This window comes from Aythya ferina, assembly GCF_964211825.1.
Source record: "Aythya ferina genome assembly, chromosome: 1".
NCBI lineage: Eukaryota > Metazoa > Chordata > Aves > Anseriformes > Anatidae > Aythya > Aythya ferina.
The window spans coordinates 62380470-62396018 of NC_140296.1; positions in this window are offsets into that span (position 1 = coordinate 62380470).

Sequence of the window (15549 nt, forward strand, 5' to 3'; positions counted from 1 at the left end):
ATAAGGTTTTTCAGTCTTGTTAACTCTTTCTGGAACTTCTCTCTGGAACTGCGTTTGGGAAAAGACGATTGTCCTGTGAATAAAATTTGTCTGGTATCAGTCTGTAAATTCCTGTCACTTCTCAGAGATTCTAAAGAGAACTCAGTTTGCGGTAAGAAGGCTTCTTGGTGCATTTGATGGGTTTATTATAAATGAACCAGGGATTCAATGATAAAGTTATTTACATTTGTGAATTATGTTTCTGTAATTTTATGAAAAAAAATGAGTTCAAAAATAGAGTAATACATTATTGCTACATTTTACGCATGTAGTTATGTTGTGACTTTAATTACATTTCTTTTATATGGTTCTAAGTGTGTCATTAATGACATTACAGGTTACCATTGTTGCCTTGCATACATGCAGCTTCAAACCTGCTATCACTTACATAATGAGATGTATTGATGTACATCTGAGAGAAATGACGAAATACATCTGAGAGATGTATTTCTGAATTTTTGCCCTTATTTGCTTCTCTAGTGTGAGCAAGCTGTGGATATTGGAGAAAATCCTCTCCTTCTTTTAAAATAAATTTAATTTCTTTAGTCTTACAGAAGACTAGTAAAATTTCAGAAAGAAAGAAAAAAAAAAGTTAGTGATAGCTATCAAACTTTGTTATAATCCAGAAAAAAAAAAAAAAAAAAAAAAAAAAAAAAAGCATGATGCAGTGAATTACAGGTTCAGGGCAAAATAACCTACTGAAATGAAATCTCAGGACATCTTCCTTCCCTTGCAATACATACAACATCTTCCAATATTTTCTGTGCACACCACACTATCTGCATTTTCCCGCTTGTTCCTGGTATTGCTTGGTACAATAACTCTGGCTTGCTGCCTCTCAAAAAAGACTGCTCAGCAGAAATCTGTAGAGATTGATAACTTTAACTTTGTTAGTATAGCAGGCTAAAAATGCATTTTATTTATTTTCCCTTGGCAGAACAAAGTGTTAGAGAAAAATCTGAGGTCTTGTCAAAGAAGATCCTGGACTCGATAAGAAATCAGTGGAGGTGACACTGGCAGGGGCAGTGGGAGATCTGAGTTAACTCCTTGTTCTGCTCCAGACATTCAAAACATCCTTGGACAGGCCATTTTATGTCAGCTTCCTGTATGAAACAGGATCATAAGAACAATTTTAGGCATGCCATACTGCCATCATTCTATAGCATGGCATAGTGCACTGATGACCATGATGATGGGGGACACATCAGTGGAAATATATCATGGGAATGTGAGATAAGCAGATTTATATTAAAGGAGAGAGGAAAAATGAGAGTGGTGATTTTATCGTCTCAAGAGGAACTGGGTTAATATTTAAGGAAATCTATTTGCAAACAAGAATGTGCAATCCTGTTATGTACAGACTAATGTTTTTTCCTTGCCTATGAATATTCATGCAATCAATTTTAATTCACCTGGAGAAGTGCTTTTATCGGAGCAGAGATGGAAATTCACGTGTGACATTATTTCTAGGCAATAACAACCAAAAACAACCAAAAGCCACACTCAGGCTGTTCCCACCTGGCCACCTGGACACTTTGTACCAGCTGGGTGCATGATTCACAGATGGGGATGTTCTGAGTTCAAGACAGAAAAAGAGCAAGTGTGAACGCCTCTGGCTTTCAAAGCACCTCAGATACATCACCCAGCACAGGCAGCTGGTGCAAGGAGAGGTCATGTAACATAAGGACAAAGCCAATCCAGTAGCAAAGTCCCTGTCCTAGTGACACATTTAGTGTGTTTCCGTCACAAAAGGCAGCACAGTCTGCCTGTGGAGTGGGACAAAACCTCAAGAGCGGGATCAGCCTCTGAGCCCAGCTGAGGGGGAGGTTGTGTGCTGAAGCCTTGGCTGATCTTTACACTTCTGTGCCTCTCTGCCTGCAGGGTGAGATTGTGGCTACTGCTGCATTATTAAAAGGCACAAGGTCCTGAATTCATCTTGTGTAATTATGGGATTATCGAGGATGCCTAAATTAGGAGTGTAGCCACTTCACACTCCCTCTATGGGCCTCTCTAACTATGAGATATAGGCACTGTCAGTAGGCAAGCTGTATACATAGCTTTCTTTGCTGTATATTGTGTAGTGCTTTTTATGGACAGGCTCTTTTCATCTTACCCTTGTAGAGTCTGCACTTAAGATGTGAGCTTTCATACAGTCTCTTTGTGGCTGTTTTGAAAATTATATCTATGTTTTCTTCCACACTCCCCAGATCACAGTGTCTTCTTTATGCTAATCCAAAACCTCTATTTTTATTCTTACAAAACCTGCCTATCAGTAACTGAAACAGCCTCAGGTTCTCTGTATCCCCTTTAATCTACCTACAGAAACAATCCATCATGCTATGTCCTGTATTTGCTGGTCTTTCCTCTGGTCTATTGCTTTGTCATGCCCCACAGTTACATTTCTATCAGAGACTTATTCATAAGCTCATTGAGGCAGGAATTATAGCTTTTATGCATGTCACATCTTTGTTAAAATAGCTAATAATGTGACCAATCACACACAAAACATGGAGATGTTGCAACTAAATGGTGTAGTGAGGAAAAATTCTCTGAAGGCAGAATTTGCACAATAACATCCAGCTCAAATATGTCCAAGATTCTCATTCATTAAGCAATTACTACAAATCCATAAAAATCAGGATCAATTCTCAAATATAAACAGTGAAAAGAGTCATATCTGATGACTGTTCAGAATGAATAGTCTGGCCAGCTGCAATCTCAAGTGTCTAGATTGGAAATCAAAGGTAATGTGACCATGTGTAATGTCTTCAGTTTAGTATTTAGAAGCTGAAATTATGCAAATTCAAGTGAGAGTTAATATACACGTTATGGCACTGTGGATAATCAGTCATGAACACAACTTGACAATGGATATAGTTGCTTCTCCATCACTTGTTTTCAAATTGGTCACAGACCTCTTTTTTGAGCAATATATACTATAGTTTGATCAGAAGTTATGATTAAGATAATTATGGATCATCCAATCTGTTTTATGCAGATGGTCAGCCTAAATTATAATAATGGATCTTTATAGTCTAAAATCCATTTGGGGATTTTATTCTTGTCTTTTTTTCTTTTTTTTTCTTTTTTTTTTTTTTTTTCCTTTTTTTTTTCCAAAGGACAACGGTTTCTTGTCAGGTAGGTGAGCCTACCAGAAATGAGAACATGCGAAGGGGAGCCTCACAATCTCACTACTGAGTGGTGCTCCATGATAAAGATATATCCTCTGTGCTCTTCATGAATAAAAAGGTATTTTCAGCAAATGGTTGTTATGGCCAAATACTTAAAAGAAGCTAATTAAAAAGTTTGCAAGTGTTTTTTTCTTTGCCTGTTTGGTTGGTTGGTGGCTTCTCAAATATTTAGAGTTTAAGACTAAAGGTAATTCTCATTGCTTTATTGCACTTTGCAGAATGAGTCTTCTAAATGCTCAATATTCCCTTCCAAGGCTTTTTCCAGGTTAACTGTGTTTGAGCCATAATGCGATAATGCTTTGATTCATACTGAAAATAGAGATTAACAGTACCACATACAAAAAGGACAGGGAAGGGAATGAAGAAAGTATCCCTAAAATATCCATCATTAAATTCCACTGTATATCTGTTTTTAAAAATTAAATTCATAATGTCTGAACTAGTCGATCTTTGCACTCGGCAATAAGCAATAACAGAAGTAACTATTTTTTTTTTTTCAGGGACTTAAAATATTTCAACAAAACAAAGAAAAGAGAAAAACAGCAACATAGGGAGGCATTTCAGTGCCTCCAGCCCTAGAACAGGAAGCTTTTAAAGGTTTAAAGCAGGGGTGGGTGGTTTGTTTTGTTGTTGTTGTTATTGTTTTATTTTGATTTGTTTTGCCTTATAACTAACATTATAATGTGTACCAACCACAGTTTCTAACAAATTTTAATAAACCTTAAATCCTTAAATTTGTACTGCTCGCTCTATAAACACGTTACATGGAAGACAGATTCAAGTATACGTAGATTTTCAATGCAGTATGTAAGATTACATTTATTTATTTATTTATTTTAATTGGAAGGACCACAATGGGTTCTCATCTGGAGCTGGTATTTGATATTTAAAGTAATTCCTAGTCTAAAACAATTCACATGGAAAAAAGATAGAGTTTCTAAATGTTTAAAGTTGATAAATGTTTAAAGTTTCTAAAGTACACCAATACCCAAAATGATCCAATGTGTTGTTGGCTGATCAAGGGTAGTTAATGGTGCTCAAACTGGCAGTGAAGACTACAACAACTTGAGTTTTCATTCATTTCATTAGACTCTAAAAGCTGACAAAATAGCTTGGGGTTCAAGCTAAGAGTAATTACCACTATATTCTGTTAAAACTATTCTGTTCTCATTATCATCTAACCTAAAATGACAAACTACAGACAAATAAATAACATTTGAAATATCTATCTATGTTCATTGTAGGGTTTCTCTTCCTAAGAAAATTACGGTGGAAACCCATGATTTCATTAGCCACATACCTGGAAGAACTTTCCAAAAGACCAATTTTTTTTTTAATTTATTTTCCTTTCTTTTATTTCATATGAAGAAGTTGAGAGGTGTTGAGAGCCTATATAACCTACAGTTAAAGCCAAATTAATCTTCATTTTAACAGACACATTTTTAAAAGTTTTATTTTTACTGAATTTGTCCATTGAAAATCCATCACAAGCAAGAGTACATCTTTCTTTCTTTTATGCAAAGTAATATTGCAAAAATATCAAAACTTCTTGCATAGCAATTAGACCTTTCTGATAAGACAATTTTCCTCACAGGTTGTTCCCCTTTTATGTTGCAAGATATTTCAAGCCTTTTGACACAATAGCCACTTTTCTTCTGAAAAGAAGATGGAAAAATATGTGCCTTCCTTAACATTGTTTTTTAAATGAGACTGGTTTTAAGATGAAAAACACAGCATTTGTATTAAAGTAATGTGAGTCTATTTTAAAGAAGTGGATTAATTATGTCACTTGCTCAAAGCTGTATGCTGTAGGTCTAGTGATAAATACCTGCAGAAGCATGACCTAATGTATTTCCTTCCTGTATAAAGGTAAGTAGTTCTTCTTAGTCACACTGAAAATAGTGGACTGAACCCTGAAGCTTTTACTCTGTGTTTAATCAGTTGTCAGTCAGGCAAACCTCCTGGGAAGTCGGTGGGAGTTTGCCCAGGAAATGACAGAGCAGGAATTTATTAAAGCCCTTGGAACAGAAATGTATTCTTAAGGTTTGCAGGATCAGGCCTATAAGTTAGCATGAACTAAAAACATGGATGGAAAGTTGGCCATTCAGTAAACTATAGAAAGGCTGGGCAGGGGCAGGCACAACTCTAGGCAGTGTGCGCTATGTCTCTGCGTGTTATGGGCACAGCGTAACAAGAGATGACTGATGCAGCTTGACAGAACGCTTCAAAATGATACATGGAGCTGGATTCAGTGAAAGGATAATGGACAGATGGCTTTCATTTTCAGAAATTTAGTGCTGACTTGACACCCTTTGTCATTAGTTACCTTCTTTAAAACTTTATTGAATAGTGATATTTTTTGTTTCCCATGTTTTAACAGAACGATCATCCTGCTGAACTACAGCCAGCAAAGTATGCCTATAAAACCCTCTACTCTTAAGCAGAATGACTGAAAGAATGAATAATTTCATTCAAAAATGATTATACTTATTTTCAACAAATAAGTTGCATGAGGGAAGGGGAGGATTGTTCTTTTTTTTTTTTTTTTTTTTTTTTTTTTAAATTATTATTATTTTCTTAACTATAAAAACAGGGAAAGTACATCTTAAACCCATATTTGTCTACTCACCATACTACAATAGTAAATTTGAATAGTTCTTCAAGGTGCTACTATAAAATTATTTTTTAAAGTGACAAGTAAATAAACATATTCTATTTTCTCCTGAAGCCTACTATTAAAATATTTACCATATAAAAGTAACTCTGTTTTCAAATAGAACTCTGGAAACCATATGAAATATTATAAAATGCATCCCATTTTTTTCCAAAATGACACCTCCACTCAACACTAATCTAGCCATTCTTTTTAATCAAAGATTCACAACCAAATGTATCCAGTTTTCTGCCTGAAATTTTGACTTTACCACAAGGTTCAGGCTATTAGGTAGGAAAAATGTAAATATTTACACATTTGTTATTATTATTTTTATTTATTTCAGCTGCTAAATAATCAAATAATAGCATACTCCCAAAGTACTTCTAACTTATACTTTTGGTCTTTGTATTTCATCTGCAGATTTCTGCTGCCCTTTGATAGTGCCAGAATATCTTTAGACACAGAGCCATCAGATTCAGAATACAGTAAATGAAGTGTCTTTCTTTCATGAAGACACAAAACCCCACTGCTTCTTTCATAAATCACATTCAGAAGGGACATACGTACATGCCTTGAAGTCTGAAATTACAGTTTTAGTAAGTAACCTGAAGTTCTTTTTCAAATCATGAAAAGAAATATAGTTGTGTGTTTTATAATGACCTAGCAAAAAATCCGGATATTAATTTTGTTTTTATATCACTCTCTGATTTATGCCTTATTTATTATTCCCCAGGAAAGCTCATGACTGAAGAAATACTAATATTGGATTTTCTTTTTCCTCACAAAACCAATGTTGCTTTATTTGCTACAGAAAGATAAGGTTTCTTCAAACACGTAAGTTAATATTATGAGACCTACACACTTACAAAGGGGTAAGAATAAAGTTCATATTTGTGGCCTATTGACTGTAGCAGTGTCCTTTTAAAGCATTATTTTTAACCAATGGATCTGTGCTATCAGGCACATTCCATTTTCATTACTTATAAATGGTACAAGGCTTATTGCATGACTTATTTATTAAGAGCCCACACTGTTTCCTAAGTTAGTGAGTGTTCAGGTAACTTCTGGAGCATCATGCAAAAGGGCAGATTATCAGCTCCACTTAGCTCCCTGACTTTCATTGAAATACATCAAAGCCTCCCTTGGGAATAGGGTTGCTGTCCGCCAGCAGGCAGGAAACTCTTGGCGCTACAAAGCTTATTTCTCCCCCCTGCACTGAATACTTACAAGTTGGGCAAGCAGAGGGGGAATACGCCTTCCAGGCAGTGAAGCAGATCCAGCATATTTGTGCAGCTTCAGATCAGGAGGTGACAGCTGCACAAAACCTCTGTCCTTCCCTGCAGTACATTTTCCAGGAAGGAAACCCTTCCTCCTGATCAAGGCATTCCATTCGCACCCAGGATGCTCGCAGCCATCTTCCCAGGATCTTCCTTGGGCAGAGGGCAGCATGTGAGCCAGGTGCAGGAACTGGCCCGGGCTCAGCAAAGGCTTAGCATAGTGCAGGGAGGGCACCAGCGTGCCTGAGGGATGGGGTGGGTGGCCAGTGCCTGCTGTCCCTTCGTGCTGCCTGACATTGAGGTCACCTTGGTGAAAAGGCTTGCACCACTCTGTTCCCACTACAACATGTACCCTACATACATAAGCCAAAGTTAAAATATACACTAGCAACACACGTGTTAAAAATATATCCAGGTCTCCAGGTCTAATCTGAGGTGTGAATCTGCCAAAAAAATATAAATAAATAAAATAAAATAAAAATAAAAATAAAAATAAAAATAAAAATAAAAATAAAAATAAAAATAAAAGCTTCCTGCTGCCTAGTGCTGTCAAGACAAAAATGTACCCTAAGAGTAGAGACTCCTCCAGGTTAAAAAGAGTAACACAAAGCTTGTCAGTATCTACTAACCCCATCACCTTCTTGATAGAAGTTAGTCAGAGGATCAGTGTAGAACAAAGATTTCATAAAGCAGGGAATAAAACTTTAAAAGAGAGAAGGTCATTGCTAATTTAGAGGTCTTTAAGTGTTTTGTTTTAATTTCCAGTAGTTCATATTTTCCTTAATGATTTACAACTGCAAAGTCACCATCTTTATTTACAAAATTTAACTTTAAAATGTATCTATAAGCAAATACAAATTTAGAATCATGATTGATATGTAGCTTAGCTCTTTCACTTTTGGAGTGAAAGGTATGTGTTTTTTTTTGCCTATTTTTTTTTCCCCCCATAGTGCTTTCTTAAAGGCATCACCATTCTCAGCCCTGACTTGCAGGAATCGTTCTGTACACCTCTTCTGTAATGTCTCCAGTGAGACTGGTAGGAAGGATGCCAAAGGAACTGCTATTGTTTCCACGTAGCATGACAACCTCTTCAACAGGAATAATTGGCTCGGGCCAAGAACTCATTTCATGTCTGTGACAGAATCACTGACCCAAGCTGGATGGGAACCAACAGACATATGATTTAAATAGGAGATGAACATTGATCTCAAAATAACTTCAGCAACCTAAGCCAAGGAAGCTACAAAAGGTTGAATGCTTAGCACTGCAGAAAAATAAATACCCCGTTTTAGAAAACAGACTTTGCCACAAGACCCAAGCACTTGTGTATTACCTAGTGGCTTAAGCTGAAGAATATGCCTCTACTGGTAAATACAAGGAAAACAATAAAATAAACCCATTAATGAACCTTTGCTATAATAGCATGACCAGAACTACTGGAGTGAGAGCATATCTCTTTTGTAGTTAGACTGGTGAATACGGATTATGACAATGTCAAGGATATCAAGTGACTTATCATGTTGCAGAGAAAGGCCAACTGAAAGGGAGTACCAGACTAACAGAGATCCTTAGCACAGAGTCCTCTCTAGCTTATATGTATATATTTATATACACATGTATGTATATACACATACATACAAACATGCATACATATATATGTATATATCAGAGATCTACATAAATATTTACATGAATATATACTTGGGAGGTGTGGCACACTGCCCATACATATTTCTAATATCATATATGATGTATTACAGACCACATAACAGAGGTATAATATGTCACATCTCCCAGGATTTGCAGTCATTGTAATCTTTACTGAAGCCATAGTTTCCTGAAATCCTGAATTGTACTCTTTGTGGAAAGTTAGGGTCTTGAGCAAAATTTACTTAGCAGAGGGAATAAATTCAGTCTGAGGAATGGTTCCACATTCCAGTCAGCAAATAGACACAGTGGAGGAAAACCATGTCAGCTTGTGACCTGCCTGTTTTCTTGCACTATATGGAGTGTGCTGCTGGACAAGGTGCACCAGCACCAGGTGTTCTAATAATCTGTTGCCAAAACTTCAGGGGAGAAGGGATTTTTCTCACAGCAAGGGTTCAAAAAGGCCTATGAGAACAGGAGTGTTTTTTTGTTTTGTTTTGTTTTCCAGAATATCTGTCCATGTGAGATTCTTTTTCTCTGTAGAAAAGGATATGTTCTGCTCTTCCAATCCAGTATATAAATTGCAAAGAAAATAATAACTTCAGCTAAATGTGAGTCCAAAGCACCATCCACTAAGCTACTTGTTTATATCACAGGTAATGTGTAAGTGCTTTTCAGAGCTAATCCTGTCAGCCATAGTACAAATATGAAGGCCAATAAGATTACTTGGAGATGAAGCATTTTAATAGCATCACTCAGTCAGGAAGTAACCAGATTATGAAAAGCAGCAACTGGCATTGATTTTATTTTGCAGCTTGGCCCAAATGTCCCAAACTTGATGTGTCTTGTAATCAATCTTATTTGAATTTCGCATAAGATTTGATCTCATCCAGAGGATAAGCAAGCGTGCAATTTCAAAAATCAGGACATTCAAAACACAAATGATGAGAGGGAATGAAGCCACAATGTAAAACTCGATAGCAAAATCCCTTTTGCCAGTCCTCAGAGGTACTTGGTTCAAAGAAAGAATCTGTGGAACAATTGTGCAGCAGATGACTGCAGCAGCACCCACCTGAAACAAAGCCTCCAGAGAGGTTAGAGTTGGTGGGTGTTTCTCTAGACACTCCCAGCTTCTCCGTGGGTAGCTTGGTTTTCTCCCTGTCATTCTGGAGCATTCCCAGAGTGGACTGCATTTTTCTGTCTCATTTTTAATATGAACATCTAGAACAGATTCAAACTTTACATGTTCGGAAAGGAATCTCCCTCATGTGCAATGAAACCCCTTTGCAAATCAAGCTGATATGAGGGGGCAATTGAGGAAATAGTCCTTCAATATGTCACTGTTGCTTCAAACCAAAACACTCATGTAGAAGGCGGAGATTAGGCCTAAATTGCCAATTCAGTGAAATGAACGCTCTGATTTCAGATCTGTGAGACCTTTCTGACAACCATCACACTGTAAGAGCTGTGTTTCCATGCTATAATACTACTGTGAAAGCTCTCGACAACCTACATAGAAACAGAGAAGTATTTATCTCCAAGCACGACTTTGTTGGGGGGTGTGGGGGAAGTCTCGATCAACACACTGAATACCAGCTCTGATTTTCTGCCACATAAATCTTGAGTACAGTGGAAGAAAACACTGTGTTTGATGAAGCTGGCTAGTGGGGCTAAATTAACAAGAAAATCATATGTGCTCTTTTCATTGAACAGGAGCAGCTGACACATCTTTTGCCATGAGATTTTTCTCCAGTGTTCAATCATGTTCAACATTCTGTCAAAAATATATAAAGTCTGTATCTGAGGTAACCCTGTGCCTTTCTTCTGGTATAGGTACAGCCTCACATTTCCACTGGTATTTGCATATCCAGTAGATTTTAATACATTTTGAGTCTGTTCAATTTGAAATTCAACACTTACACTCTGTCCCTGCAGCTAGATAATTTGTTTCAGTGATAATCAGCTTTTACCTAGAATTTATGCCAAATCCACCACTGCACTCATTTTGTGTGGTTACACTTCCATTTCATACTTCCAGGCTGAATGAGAGGGCAATTATATTCCCCTTAGGTTAATAATAGCTGAAACAAAAGAAGCTACTGCGTAAGAGTGGGCAGGGACTAGGTAATACAATTGAACAAATACCCTTTGGAGCTGAGAAGTAGGAGGGATTGGTTGGATGTGAATGTGAAAGATAAACAGCAGAAACGTATTGAGTACAGACAGAGAAATAGCAGCATGAGGAAAGCAAGGACTGGATGTCGACGAGACAGTCAGCACAAGCATTGGGAACGCAATTCTGAACAAAATAAGAGCCTTGAGGGAGAAGTGGAGAAAGACTTGCAAGTGGCAACAAAAGAAATGCATCCTGCTGACCTTGCAATGAGGTTTAGGGGGACCTGTCCACATGATTTTTTTCTGACTATAAACAGAATTGCATAAAATGAGTGTCTGACTCCACCATCAGCTTGTCCTAACACAGAGAACCCTCAAACACCAGCCAATTGCTGGGGACAGACAGACATTACACACTCTGCCTATTGGGCCACTCTCATGCAAGGGGGTGGCTCAGATTTGGCATCATTCAGATTTGTAAGAAATTTCAAAGCATAACTTCCACTTAAGCCCTCGCTCTTAATTTCATAAATGCCTTTGGGCTTTCAGCTTTCTCAGTTTTTTGTGTCAGAACATCTGTATTTTTTGCACTGTGCTACTTACCTTGTAAACTCTCCCAGAACTGGTATATAAGTTATCATGCTCATCTCCCACAAATTATTCTCACTCTTTAATTTTCCAATAAATCTAAATAAAGATGAAAATGAATTATATGTTAATTTTATTGGGAAGTAGTGTGGAGCTTTACCATTACAAGACAGAGCTTTGAGGAAAGGTGCAGAAACCCAGAGCTACATGAACAATTTTTGTTTATTATTTCCCCCCCCCACATAGATTTGAAGTAGGTATGTGCCACCTGAGAGTCTGAATTTGTGGAAAAGGAAAGAGTAAAGAAAAAAAGTATTCTTTATCTCTAGATTTTTGGAGAAGTGTTTCTCTTTTAAGGCTGCAGCAGAAAACAATTTCATGTCTGGCATGCAGTTTGGTTCCTAAAGATCACCTCATTCCTCCTGAGAATCCTCAGGCAGGGCACATATGGCATACAGTATAATAATACATGAGAAAAAAATTACTTTGACTATTGATTATTTAATAAAATATTGCTTTAAACTGATCTTCCACTGGCTGTTACTTCCACTGGCTGTTGTATGATTTAACCGTGAGAATTTCATGTTCTCTTGCTGTTTTTGCCATCCCTGCACAGTTACCTCTCACACAAATTTTCTGCCAAGTGTGTTGGTTTTTAGATTCATCCTTGTGATGATTTATCTGAGTCACTGACCAAGAATTGCTTTTCATGCAAAGAACAACTGAGCATTCAAGGGTAAGACAAGGGTTTTCTTTCCTACTTCATCAGCTGCTCTGCAGGCCAGTGGCCACACCTGAGTGAACCAGTGCCTCTGTTGTAAACATCAGAGGGGGAAATCTGGGACAGATTTGCCTTCTGGCTGCTCTAACTGTGATTGCCACCTTGACTGTGGTGTTTTACCATTTCTCTGCAAGAGTTGTGAGTTTGTCCCATGAGACAGGTCAATGCTGTAATTTTAGCTCCATAATAATATGGAATCTTTCCAGCATTGCTATTTGATTTTCAAAACATGTTTTGAAAAATCAAATAGAAAAAGAAAAGTAGCCAGAAGAATTAACCTCAAAATCCACTTTTTGTTTCTCTCCCCTTCCAATTCTGAGGAATCATTTCACCACCTGTTACACTCTTTTAGGGAAGGAATCCTCCTTTAGAACATTTTAGAGATTCTTCTCCCTGAATTTCCTCTTCCTCTCAGCTGCTTGTCTCATCTACCATCTCTCTTTACCTTCTTGGAAAGGTTGTGGAAAAGCCTTTCCATCTGACGCTGACTTGTACACATCTGCATGCTCTAACAGGGCACCTGACCCAAGACCCCACCATGGTATCTTGCCTGGGCTGGTGTCTTGACACCCAAAAAAGTGTTAGAGATTTTATGCATGTGCTGACCTGCTTAGCAATGTCACAGGAGCTCTCAGTGCGCTACCCAAGAAAACTCCTCCTGCTGTATTCTGGTCCATAGTGGAAAGTGAGGTTAAGGAGGGAAACCTCAACCATAGCCTCTTGTTGCTGGCCAGCAGTGTGTTACCAGACTGGGCATCCAGTGGCATCCACCGCCTGCTTTATTACAATTTATTCTGTTAAACCCCAATCTGGGTCTGTCTAGTCACCCCTCCTTCACTTAGTGATGAAGATAAATTTATGTCTTATTGTCTCCTCAAAACCTTCTTGCTTGTACAGCCCAAAGAGAGTAATTTAAGAGTTATGCCACCACATTCACAATGACTTACAGGGAAAAGAATGAGCAAAAGTAAGCTGTAATATCTTTCAACCCACCATATCAACAGAAGAAAAATTTGAAGTCTCCAAAATTAAAACCAGACAGGTAGCCACAATACTATTAAACGTCATAGGACTTCTTATAGTCTAAAAATGTCATTAGTTTCAATATTTACGTAATCAACAATAATGTAAAACAACATATATTGAAACAGAGAACCACCTTTTGAAAACCTTCATAATGGCCAGTCTGTCCTCTGGACTGTGTAAAACATAGCAAAAGAAAATACACAGATGGCTTCTTTTTGCTAGGAACTGTTTTGGTCCTTCTGATGTTACCTATCTTGCAAAATAAAACTGTAATTTTCAACATATACTGTTCTAGATCAGGGACCTACCTAGGAAAATGCATACCTCACTCTGCAACTGTAGGCTCTGAGAATCAAGTAGCTGAGTCTCTATATAAAGTGATTGGCTATCACTGTGATAGGTAGAGGGCTATTTGGAAAATGATATGAATTTTCCCCTTTTTATCTGTTAAACCTGATGTACATTACAGTTGCTGATGAAATTGGAAGTCCACAGCAAGGTAACAAGCTCTCCATACTATTATTTATAAAACTAGTGATGCTCTATGAAAATTTAAGTATATTGTTTTAATCCTCCCTTAGACCTGTCAGATGTGCTACTAATTATGCTGGTTTGCGCTGTTGGAAAAAGGGCTCATACATTCTCATGTCAGATTGCTGAAACAGCAAATTTTACTATAAATTAAATGATCCATTGTTTCATTTAATTTATAAAAACATAGGTAAGGCATTTTGCTGTAGATACAGCAAGAAAACAGGCAAAGTGTTTTAAAAGCATTGGTATAAAAACTATGCTGTGATCTGGTACCTTATTTTCAGCTGAATCAGGAAAACTTTCTCAAAAAAACCCTTCACACTTCTTCAAGGTTTTCTATTCTACCTCCATCTGTGCATTATTTAGAGCAGAAAAAAACTACACAGAAACAGCTCATGGACCTGCAATCTTTTCTTTATAAAAGAAAACTATAATTATTTCTGAGTATTTTCTTTTTTGAAAGTTACATTAGAACAATGATGCTGGGACTGACTTTAGTGTAAGCTCCAATCACAAACCTATTATGTAATTCATTTTTGAGACTGAATTTAAGCCAGAAGCAATAATCTTCCTATATATTTTAAAATAAAAATAAACATATTAAGAAAAAAATGAAGTTTATGTATAACATTTGATAAGCACTTTTCCTCTCCCTCTTTTATTTTTCACACCCATGAAAATATAAAAAATGAGTAATACTGAGTGTAAACAATATTAAGCATTGTGTAGGAAATATTTTCACTGCATTGAAAATTATTGGAAATTATGTCATTGTATTATCATTTGCATGACATCTGTACACCCAAAGTATTTGCTTGAAAACAATTAACATATGCGGAGTAATTCTGGAAGACCTATGAGTTTAAAAATCTCATGGGACTTACAAGGAAAATACAGAACAGATGGGCTGTGAGTTTAAAGAATGTGAGGTCTCCTCATTTTTAAATGTGAATGGAACAAGCTTTTCCAGCAAGACTTGTATTCATTTCTGAAGTTGAAATGCAACTTGATATGCACTCAAAATGGAAGTACAAACATATATAAAATTTAGATTAACTTTTTAAGTAGTTGCTTACTGAAAGTAAAAAGTAATTGTGATTTCCATTGCATTAGCATTTCAGGCAAGTAATGTATACAGTTTATTTACATATTTAACAATAGTCTTCCATGAATTGCAAAAATAATATTTACTGTTAGAGGCATACAAATTTTATATTGTAAAAATATTAAAAATCCTTGTCAACAAATTCTTTTGGGACTGTATAGGGTAGCAAAGTAAAATATTTTTTTCTCTGTACAGATCTATCTCCTGAAAAAATGCTCTTACTCTAAGCATAATAAGAGTAATATCTTCCTCCTGCTCCACCAAATTCTTGATCTAGCTGCAAGGACAAATTGGTGCAACTCAGGGAGGCCAGTTGCAAGACTGTAAATTCATCTTAGAGAGGAAATAAAAACTGAAAACAAATACCTGAAAAAGAAATTCAAAATTTTGATTTTGAGATATTTCAAATGGGTTGATTTTAGACATTTTCATTTGCAAAATCAACATAAAAAAAAATAATAAATAAATGAGAAGCACTTCATAAATGTATGCATTCTGGAGAAACATTGTTTTTAACAATTTTAGGTCAGTTCTGATCACTGTTCTTTTCCAAGTCCTCTTTTATTTCCCCAGAGGTATAAAACTCCTCC